At 36.2% G+C, this 11,930-nt stretch overlaps 1 long non-coding RNA gene across 1 annotated transcript in view; it reads left to right on the forward strand.

Moving 5' to 3' along the window:
- Positions 1-11,930, forward strand: part of LOC114612258 — a 38,027-nt gene that overhangs the window by 8,815 nt on the left and 17,282 nt on the right. Inside the window, exon 2 of the long non-coding RNA XR_003709971.1 lies at positions 5,381-5,604. This is a non-coding gene — a long non-coding RNA (uncharacterized LOC114612258). The remainder of the gene's footprint in view (positions 1-5,380; positions 5,605-11,930) is intronic.

An 11,930-nucleotide genomic window follows, 5' to 3' on the forward strand; every position in this document is an offset into this window, starting at 1 on the left:
TCACCAAAGGTAGATGCTGATGTGGAAGACAGGAAGTGCATGCTGATAAGAGCCTGATATGGATATCTCCTCAGAGGCCTTCAAGAGTCAGACATATTCAGAGGCAGATGCTCACAACTAGCCATTGAACTGATCATGGGGTTCTCAATAGAGGAGTTAGAGTGAAGACTGAAGGAGCTGAAAGGGTTTGTGGCACCATGAGGAGAGCAACAATACCAACCAACCACAGCTCCCAGGGTCTAAACCACCAGCCTGGGAGCACTTAGGAGGGGATCCAGGGCTTCAGCTGAATATGTAAAAGTGGAGGGCCCTGCTGGGCATAGGTGGAAGAAGAGAACCTTGACCTCATGAAGGCTGGATGCCCCAGGGGGTGGGAATTTTGAGGGTGGGGAGGTGGGAGTGGGGGGTGTAGATAGAGGTTACATCCACAGAGAAGAAGGAGGAGGGGCGAGGGGATTGGGGGTTCCGAGGGGGTGGTGGGGGATGGGGTAAGGGGACAACATAGGAAATGTAAATAAATCATCCAATTAAAAAAAAAGAAAAAAAATAAATGAATTAAAATCTTAGAAAGTTTTAATGTGTAATCTACCTATCGATGAGTTTCAATGGTTTGTAAAGTTAGAAAAAGGAAGAAGAATGGGGAAGCTGGACAGATGTTTGCTCTGGCTGCTTCCTGTACCCACATCCCATTCCAGTGGACCTTCCTCACAAGTGCTCTTGCCAGCTAACCCTTTGCCTTGTTTACTTAGGTCATTTCCATGTTGACATTGCCTGGTCCTCTGAAAGAGACTATGGTCTGATTTTGTAGTTTCTCAGTAATGAAATAGCAAAAACACTGTCAATTCCTTTCCTTTCAAGTAGAACCATACCAATTTTTCTATGTAAAATTCTATTTCTCCCATTTTCAGAGAAAAACAAAATCTTAGTTGTTCTAGTACATAATGTGTTATAAAACCTGACATGTTCCTGCCATTAATGTAAGATCCAGGCATTCTAAATTTCTTGACATGCTAAGCAGTCTACATTCTTTAACACAGACTTAATTCTTTTCCATAAAATCTCTTTTCTCTGTTAACTTAGTACATTATTATACAATGTCAATTTTGGTACCAAGTCTGTTCTACTTACATCACAGATTGGAATTATTGTGGTTTAGGTTACCCAGGATGATAGTAGTTCCTTCAATTAGGTAATATTAGTAGGTGACTCTAATCTGTCTTAGAGTATTTCAAACTGTTTTCTAGATCCTTGCTCTACACTGCCTTGGACAAGGTCTTGATGTTCTAATATGTCAACACTTATCAAGTAGTCACTTACTGTGTACATAAACTCAAGAAGTTATCAGAACCTGAATATCAACAGACAGACACACAGATACACAGTCAAATAAAAGAATATAGTTTCTAGAAAGATTTCACCATCCTTCTCCTCCTCATCATCATTATCACATCATGAAAAAAAATGTATGTCTAGGATATCATCCTGTTTAACATAGAGCCACACTGGTAAGAAGAATGTCCCTGTCTCTTTAGACACCATTCATCACTGCTTAATAAATGTCTTTATAATGCATAGTTGGTTACTCATGCATTCTTTGAAGCCACTGTCATCTGTGCATGCACCTAATTATGCACTAACAGATTATAGTTTAATTGTTCAATTTTATTTCTTTCTTTGGTATTATGTTTCAAAGGAGTCATGCTATTCTCTCTTCATTTATATTAATAGATGGTGATCCCATCTAGTTAGGAAAACTGCTGTATTTGTATATTTCGCCAAGCTTGGTATAGTGCCTAACACTTAGCTTGTGGGAAACACATTACTGGAAAAGGAAAAGAAAGGGAATGAGACTGAAGAATCAACTTGCTAAGTGGCAGTATAGTGAAAAGACATGAGGAATAAACACAGTCAGTGCTAAGGTTAGTTCCTTGGAATAGCAGCACCCAGAGTATTGAATGTACACATAATTGAAGTCATAGTTGGAAAGGTGTTTGAAAATTTTGAGAGCTACTTGAAATAAAACATTTCAACAAGATGACTGTCCCAATTTAATTTCTATCTGGGTGACAAAATATACTTAAAGAATATCAACATAGAGGAGAAATGGTTTGTTTAACCTCAAAATACATGATTACGGTCTGTCACAGCACAGAAACCAGTATAGCAGACACGAAAATGGCTGATTACATCATATCCACAGTCAAAAGCAGAGAGAAATAATCACAATCATGCTTCCAGTACTTGTCTCACTTTCTCTGTTCCTACCCACTCAGGACACCAAATTAGCCAGAACAGACTGGATCTTCCGATATTGATATACATAACTGAAACCATCCACTATAGAGATTTTTACCTGTACACTTACTCTACACAATCCTTCATTAAGACTCTCATTGAGGGTCATTTGAAATGGTGCCAACTTTACAATTAAAACTAATTATCACTAATTCCTTGGTGGATAAAAGAGAAAAAGAAAATTTTAATGCAAATTGTGTTTGTTACCAACCATAACCATTTTTCTACAAATTTGGTAACTAAAATTAACAAAAGTTTTGTATGCCACTGTTCTAGGGACAGATGTGTAACATCTGTTTTACCTGGATGATAGAGAGCTTCATAGGAAAATTATGTTCTCTTTAGGGGAGAATCCATACTTTAACCCTACTTTCTTCTGGCTGTTCCTGAATTTCCCAGAATATATTGTAGTTACATCATCCTGCTTTCTGACTCCAACTTTAGATTACCTATCACCTTCTCATATGTGTGTCAAATACTTGTGTGGACACTTCTGAGGTCATTTAGGAACTCCCTGGTTAATCCGGAATAACATCATCACAGAATTATAAACTTAAAACTGTGGAGGTTCTTTAAATAAAGTAAAAAATATTCATAGGCTCTGGAATGAAGACATGGGCAAATGATAGGAGTTATCTGCTTATCACAATATAATCAAAGAATAATATCTGAAAAGACTTTATAACTTCAAACTACAGCATGTAAAGGCAATAAGAAGGTGAAGTAGTAGTATTTGACTTAAGACAGTAGAAGGAAGATGAATCTATTGTAAAGAGGAGATATTTATTAAATGTAAGCAAGCATGTACATGTAGCACAATCATGGATGGTTCAGATGTTGGAACACCTGGGCATTTTCCTAGCCATGGTTGCCTCAAGAGCTGCAGAGACTTTGAAACACTCTAAAGTAAGGAATAGAGGTACATACTTATGATTAAGTCTGCAGTAAAAATGGACTTATCATCTCTCATTTTACTAAGAGTAAAAAGAAGTAAAACTTTCTTGGTAATTTGACCCACAATGGTCTCAATCCATAACATAAGAACAAACATGGTACCAGAAATTGACTTGGAACTGTGCTACCCAAGTTAAGGCCAAGCGTAGTTATATTCTAAGAAAGAATATTGAGAATATTTCTCTAGAGAGAATAAATGCCACACACAAAAATATCCTGTGATTAAGAAATTCATGTGTCATACTCATGAAAAGAAGCCAGCTGCCACCCAACTATTGCAATGAAAGCCTATTTTTAAATAAAAATTCTAATCAAGTATTTAGTTCCTCATTCAAAAATGTGGTTGGAGAGCCAGGGCTTACCACTGGGACTCCATCCAAGAGAAAATACAAAACAAAATAAGTGAAACAAGCCAGTTAACTCAGAGAAGCAGAGAATATGTGGTAAGGAGGAAATTTCCTACAAATGATAGTTTGCCCACATGTGAAATAAAAATATCCCTCTAAAACAATGAAAATAAGTGGTAAAGAGAGAAATGGAGAAGAGAAAATAATGAATAGGAGAGTTATAATTTAACATATGACTGTACATACAAGAGTATAAACAAAAATCTAGGAAAAATATAAAGATAATGAAAAGTAGGAAAAATGACAAACAAAAACAGGAATGAGAATTTTCTTTCTCTAAATGTATTTATGAATATAATACAAACTGCACATTTTATGCCTAAATGAAGATGAAAGAAAATGTTAATGAAAGTTATGAGAGTTACAATAAGAATTTTTTTGCATAATATTCCAAATAAATAAGGAAAAGCAGGTACCTCAGCACAGAATTGAAGGAAAACTCACCAGGAGACACATTCCAATAACATATCAAATAACATATTTTATATGGAGTAAATCAATGTTCCCAAGAGCTGAGGCTAGAAAAGAGGGTCTTGAAATGATATGTACATCATTTGAAGTGGCTTATACATCATTACAGAAAGTTAGAAGATGACTGGGAACAGCTGAGAATCCCAAGTGGAGGTTATTTTCAGCATAAAAGGATGTTTAATGTTTGATGAGATAAATGCAAACAACCTGGTTAAATACTATACAATTTAAATTTGTATCAAAATAGTCCTTGTGGAGGGGTGCTAGAGAGATTGATCAGGGGTTAAGGGTACTTGTTCTTCTCATGAGAATCAGAATTCAGAAACTGTCAATTATGTAACAAGCCATATATGATTTCTATGCATGTCTGTAAACTCAGCACTGAATAGGCAAGGTGGCAGGGATTGAGTGACTACTGAGGTGTCTGGCTACTGACCAAAACTACAAGCTAGGTACTTAGCAAGAGATCCTACTACAAAGTCATAAGGAAGAGAGTAGTAGAGCTACTTTGAGAATATGTGTGTTCCAAAATTAAGTCTCCATCCTAGGTATGGGATAGCTCCTTATGAGTTGTTGTTCAAAGAGACTCAGAGTCCCCTTAAATCATGAAATCTATTGCTAACATTCTTAGTGCCCACCGGAGACTGATGATAAGGCCACATCATCAAAGGCACTATACACTTCGATGCAGAATGTGGAGAAATAAAGATTGAAATGAGATTGGGACTATCCTACCAGCTGGGTAGCTTGGATAGTATGAGAAGAGAGATGCTGTGCAGGCTGCTATGGAAAACAGTCTTTCTTATCCAACTATCAATTTTGTAAGATAAAATGAAAACTTTCCCAATGAAATGTGTCCATGGTACACTGGAAACAATACTGTTACAGAGTTAACCAACTATTTTCTGGTTGGATTTCAAACCTACTTGCAGGAGGAAGTCATACTGGTACTTTAAACTTTGTCAAAATCACATGTCGGAAGAGGTCATAGGCTCAAGGGGTGATCCTACCTCTGTTTTGTTTTTTGTTTTTTGTTTTTTGTTTTTTTTTTGCTTAATGAACATGCTATTAAAATGTCTTCCTTATATTTTTGTTTGTACTTATAAATTAATACTATTCTCATCGTAGTCAGAGATGCCATTATTTGTGGCCAGGAATCATTAATTTAGACACTATAACTGTCAAAAGTGCTGAGAATCAGTGACTGTTGAGTGCTTGGCTCTAAATAGGACTTCTATATCACCACTTCAAAGGCTCAGGGAACTTCAAAGAGAGGAAAGAAAAATGTCTAAACCTGAAGGAAAGGATGCGGTGCTATGAAATGCTGTCTTCTTGACCTGACATGGCTTTTTCACCCATGAATCCACGTCATCCATAGAAACCTGCAAAGCTGGGCCCATGAGCATTCTGTCTTGGACAGAAGAGGAGATTAAAATGTTTTAGGTCTCTGTGAGGAGCTATGAACAGCTAAAGAAAGGTAAGTCATATTTTTCAATGCTACATTGCCTTTGGTCAAGTAAATGGCCCCTGGCCTACACTGAAATGGGCTACTCTAATTGAACACAGTGGGGCACACATACATACACACAAAGGTCATGAAAGTGGGATGGGTAATTATAGGGAAAAAGAAAGGGTTAAGTATGAGACAAAGGCAGCATATGAATTTATAGAGAGAGGAAAATATGATCAAATAATTTAACATAAATTGATGTAATTATAAAATAATAAAAGTAACTGTATTATACCACTAGTATAGCTTTACTAGACTAATTTTTATATGAATATTTGCTTTAGTAAAACACTGATCTTTTCAGAGAAAAGTAGAATGGATATATTTCTAAATACACATGCACTGCGTTTAATAGCAAATATAATTCTTGAATGAACATGTAAGTCAAGCTTGATTTTAAAATTCTACTGTAAAGGCAATATATACTTTTACAAAAACTTGTACATTATTTTTACCTGGTCTCCAGAGTGTTGGACTGACTCCAAGAAAAGCATCCATTGGTTATTGCTATTAAGTTTCATCTTCATATTATCATGAGCAATCTAAAGAGATGTCCTGGGGAAAAGAAAGGTTGATTTATAAGTTCAGAATTGACACTCATCCAAAAACTTCCCATGGGTAATAGTAATGCTGATTTTTATCAACTTGTTAATAATAGAGCCTGGCTGTCTCATTTATCTTCAAAACAAACCAAATGCAAAATCATATTCTCCTGAATAAAAAGTCCTTTAAAAATATGCCTCCTGCCAAGCACACTGAGAACAAGAGAAGTTTGCAGAACAGGGTGAGTCCTGCCATGGTTATTTCTGGAGAACATCTGACTCTGAACTTCTTTTTCTGACATTCTTAGAGAAACTATTGCACCCACAGCAGTTCAATGCAAGCACTCTTCATTTCTGCAGGAATAAGGGTCAGGCAGCATATAGTATCCTCCGGAAAGTGACACAATACAGCCACAAAAGCCATCACAGTAATACATCAAGAAGCGTTATGGTTTCCATTAGCACTAACATAATAGAAAATGAAATGTGTGCTTTCCAAAGTATAGGCTGCACAAAACGTCACACCTGCTGTGTTCTCAAGAGGAATAGTCACTGTATCAAACTCTACCAGTCTTGCCGATGGTTATAACTAGAACATCAGAGGCTTGGGGATAGCCTTGGTATTTAGAACAGGAGAATCCAGCAATTGCTAAGATGATATCATACACACACATACACACACACACACACAAACACACGCACATGCACACAAACACACATACACACGCGCACAAGCGTGCAACCTGGTTCCAGACTGCCTGCCATGAAAAGTCATGATGTACTACTTCAAAGAAGGAAATTCAGGTTATCTCTGGTGAACACAGCCTGTGGCTGTATGAATGAGTATCAGAAAATAGGTGCCTCACTAATTTTTATTTTAACTTTGTCTCTTCTGTTTATCTGTAAGAAACCTTCACTATTAATTAGAGAAAAGGGCTTAGACTTTTTTTAGGATGTGATGCTCCTATAAAGTGAGCCGAATGGGTCAAATATTCCATTTACCTCAAGAAATCAATTATAGAAGAGCAGACTTAGAGCAGACTTAGTCTTAGCATCTCAGAGAAAAAGAAAGAAAGAAAGAAAGAAAGAAAGAAAGAAAGAAAGAAAGAAAGAAAGAAAGAAAGAAAGAAAGAAAAATTAAGGCTTCTCACTTTAGCATTTTAGTTATCCTGATAATTCTGTCAAATTCCTTTTTAAAACTTTAGTCATTTATGGACTTTTTCAGTATTACATCAAGCTCTTGATACATTCATACGTCTTTGCATATGTCACATTTTTCTGTGGATATCTCATTTTTTTAATTATTTTACATCACAAAATGGCACAATAGAACACACTATTTTTCTTTTTCTTTTTCTTTTTATCAGTGATTTGCATGAGCAATATTTGCCATACTCTCAGGCAGTTGAATACATGGTCCTGGTTTCTGTTGCTGTCTGAGAAGGTTCAGTAATGTCACTAGGGATGAAAGATGTTTTGAGACTTACAGCTTTGCCTATTTTACTTTTCCCTCTCTTCTTGCAGTTCAAGATGTGAACACTTGGCTTCTTGTTTCGGTCACTGAGCCTACAGGCTGCAGTGTGCTACCAAGGTGTCTCCACCATTATTAAAGATTCTAAACCTCTGGACTATGAGCCCAAATCAACTCATTTTAGAGGTTGCCTTGGTCACATGGCTTAATCACAGCAACAATGCCTCTCGATTATTTTTTTTTATCCCCTGCTTGATTTGTGTTAAATCCTTTTTTACGTATTGTAGCCTAACCCTTTCCCTAGTCTCTGGGGCACTTCAAGAATGACACCAGCTTAGTCGATCATCTCTGAAGTCTCCCTACAAGTTTGTCACATTCTGATGTCCTTGCTAGAGAGAAATTACTGGGATTCTGTTGCTTTCCAAACATCTCTTGCAAGCTGCAAAACCTTTATGTCTTCCTATGCCTCTTCTAAGCCACTCTTCCCCTCAGCTTTTCTACCCAACTAAAAACTGCCGCTCTGCCTACTTTTCAAGTACCAATTCCTGAACCTCTCCAAAGTTTCCTTTCAAACAGTGTGTCCTTGGTGACAATTCCTTTGACCATACCTGTCCAGCCCATGGCAGTATTTATAGTAAGCTCAACTCTGTCTCTCTCTTGATGGTTATATTATGTATGCTATGTTGAGATGTTTATACATCTATCTATGGTGTTTTCTATGTTTGTCCTTTAAGGTATAGTCTCATGTTTCTCAGGCTGGTCTTGAACTCAGAGACCTTAGATTGCTTTTGATCCTTTTGCTTCCTCCTCACAAATACTGAGATTATAGGCATGGGCCACCACAGATTTGGCTCTGGTGCCTGAGCTTTAGCATATGCTAAAGCACTAAGCAAGCATTCTCTCAACTGAACCACATATTCAAACTCTGTCTATTTAAATAAATTCCATACCTCCTTCATCATGGTGGAAGCCCTGTTGGGCTGAGGAGTAGAATGAGGGATCTCATTTTAATCATGCATAATCAAGACTTCATGGCCAACAAAAGAACAAACAGAGTATTTTTCACTTAATGTGATATTAGAAATACCCTATTTGAATATTAATACATTTAAAGTTTTTATATATAGTTTGTGTAGTATAGTATGCAAACTAAAACTCTTTTTTAAAAGTTTAGTGTTCTAGCCAAGAACAAAACTGATATTTATGACAAAATGAAATTTATGAAGACTTTATCACTTCTAAAAATTACCTCAATATTTATGTGATAAGTATAGACAGACAGTGTACTTTTACCTTTCCACCAGGAATGAATTGAATCAGAAAGTTATCTTCAAAACGAGTGTTTCATTTTAATATTTTAAAACTGAATTCCTTCTTAAGTGAAAACTATAAATAAGTTCATCAAATATTCACATTCTTAAGCATGTCACAGGACAAGACAAAGCTGTATAAACTTAAAATTATTACCAGTTACATATAATGAAATTCATTAAATAGAAATTTAAGTTGGAAACATGAGAAACTCACATTCTTGCCTAACTCAAACCCATAGCAACTTTCTCTAAAAGCCTTCATTGGTCATGTGAAATTTTTCTTTCCTTTTCTTTTAGCAGGGAAAGAATGCTGCCACCCCCCCGGTCATATTCTCTCTCTCTCTCTCTCTCTCTCTCTCTCTCTCTCTCTCTCTCTCTCTCTCTCTCTCTCTCTCTCTCTCTGTGTGTGTGTGTGTGTGTGTGTGTATCTGTGTGTGAGTGTGTATGTGCTTCATTGAAAGAATTTCCACTTCATATAAGAAATGTGAAAATATTGTAAAGGTGAACCCTGAATCATTTTAGTGCAGAATTGACATGTGACAGTGACCTAGAAGTTAAAAATGTTCATTGTGGAATCCTTACTTTCAGAAAGATGAAGAAGTTACCTGATGTACTATATAGGGGAGGTACCTCAGCACAAAACTTTGTTTTTGTACAAAAGAAAGAAAACGTTGAATGTACACCACAGTGTTTTCTACCAGAGACAATTTGGGTAACTTGTTTAAATTCACTCACCCTTATTTCTTCCCTGGTATAGCAAGCATGATAATCCCTCTTTTAGTTTTCATGGGAATTACAGGAGCTACAGAATGAAAAGCCTCTGGAAAAATTCATAGACACTATGGACACTTCTGCTCATAGATGCAGCAGTTCAACTCCAAAGACATATTATTTGTTGAGAAAAGGTCTCATTCTATAGACTTGGATGGCTAACAAGAAGACCAAGATGGTCTGAATACCAGAAATTTACTGGCTTTTAGCTCCAAAAGTCTTGGATTAAAAGTGTGCCCTACCTCATCCTTGAAAAAACCAGTTAGATGTGGTGGTTCACACTCATGACCTTGCTGCATAAGCTAAGGCAAGGGAAGGGAATTTCAATGAGACCTGGGTCACCTTGGGCTAAACAGTAAATTGAAGGGTAGTCTTGGCTACAAAGTAAGACCTTACTTCAGACATGCAACAAGAAAGCAAAGGTTACACATTCTGAAAAGAGTAAAAGACGGTTTTACCTAAGGCCTGAGTCATAAATTGTAGGTAGAGTTATGGTGATACTTTAGGAAGCTGACATGAGCTCTGAGTAGGATAAAAAAACTAATGTCCCACACGCACCTTCCCCACAAACAAGAACAACAGCCACAAAAGACCTCTGCCATGTTAAGAATAGTACAAAAAAAAATGTTGCTTTTTATGTTTGAAATCACATTCCTTTCAGCCACATGTAATTTAAAATATGCATTCATTCATTTTAAAATAAATGGTTGAGGAAAATGCTCCTTCAGAAACATTACTATACTTGCTCCAGAAAACTATACTGTGGTTTTTAAAAATGGTCACAAGGCCAGCAAATCCCTCCCTGCTCAATCAGTGAGCATAGACTTTGGACAAGACAGTAGAAATGCACAAAGAAGCTCTGTTACTGCACAAACGGGCCATAATTTGGGAGGAAGAACAGAATGTTAAAATACTGCCCTGGTTTTAAGTGGTTTTACACGAAATTCTTTAGATATAACAAAGTAATGATGTAAGCCGTCCATCAAACACATGTTACATAATAGATAATAGCAGATTTGATCTCCCTGAAACATTTATATACATAGACAGTGATAAAGTCTACAAATGGCTTCTAGACATCCTATTTTATTTATTTTCCTTTTTTCTTATAGTTATATGTTATTAAAGAAAAGAGTTTTTCTATTTGGGCTATATAGTGAGTCTGTTATTTTCCCACAGGCCATATGTTAGTCTCGTGGCTGTTTCAAATGATGATTTACAGAATTTAGAAAACTAAAAAGGTTGGTATTTAGATAAATTAAAAGCAAAATCCAAATTCTAGATTGTCATTTGTTATTTAAGAGCTTAGAAAAAAAAACAAATCAAAACAAAAAAACCAACCACCTTTCACTAAAAGTATGTTGATTCAAGTAAATGGCTAAATCATACTCCAAGATTCTTGCATTAATTAAAGTACTTCAGACTGCTCCGAAGCTATTATTGAAATAAGTTAGAAAAAGGCAACCTGCATCAAATGATGATTTTTGACAGTATTTACTATTTACGTAATTTAAAGTTCACATTACTAATATTTCTACTCTGACATGGCTGAGTCAATGAAATCCATATGAGACCTGCTACAGATTACTTTGTTTCTGGTTTTGCCATACTCAGAATTTATTTTAATTGATTTTGTTTCTGGGAAATGAACTTGCTGCTCCATGCACACTGGGCTTGCTGAAATCTAAGCCTCCTAGGGTTTCTGACCCTGACTTTAAAACCTTTCCAACTTAGTATAACATCACGAGTAACCTAAGGTTTCTGTAGTGATTTCTCCTTTAAAGAGTTTTCATATTTATCTCACATATCATTAAAAGAAGTTTTAAAAGAATCCAGGGATAAAGTTGATAGAGAAGGAAGCAGTCATAGAAGAGGCTGTGGCTTCTCAAATAACTCATATGGAGAAGCAGAGTGACTGATTGTTTTCTGAACTCTTATACATTTTGGGCTATGAGGTTCTAACCCTAGCTCCATGGTGTCTAGCTTAGCTGACACTCTATCTGCCATTAGCAAGTTAAAAGAAAAATTTAAGTTTTAAAGAAATCAAGGAATATAAGAACAATAAATTATTTTTACAAATAAAGATACATAATGCAGTATGAACAAGATAAAGTGAAAACTTTACCTACCAATCTCAATATGTAACAGAACACACACACACACACAGAGAGAGAGAGAGAGAGAGAGAGAGAGAGA

Source organism: Grammomys surdaster, unplaced genomic scaffold, assembly GCF_004785775.1.
Source record: "Grammomys surdaster isolate TR1022 unplaced genomic scaffold, NIH_TR_1.0 126153, whole genome shotgun sequence".
Classification (NCBI taxonomy): domain Eukaryota; kingdom Metazoa; phylum Chordata; class Mammalia; order Rodentia; family Muridae; genus Grammomys; species Grammomys surdaster.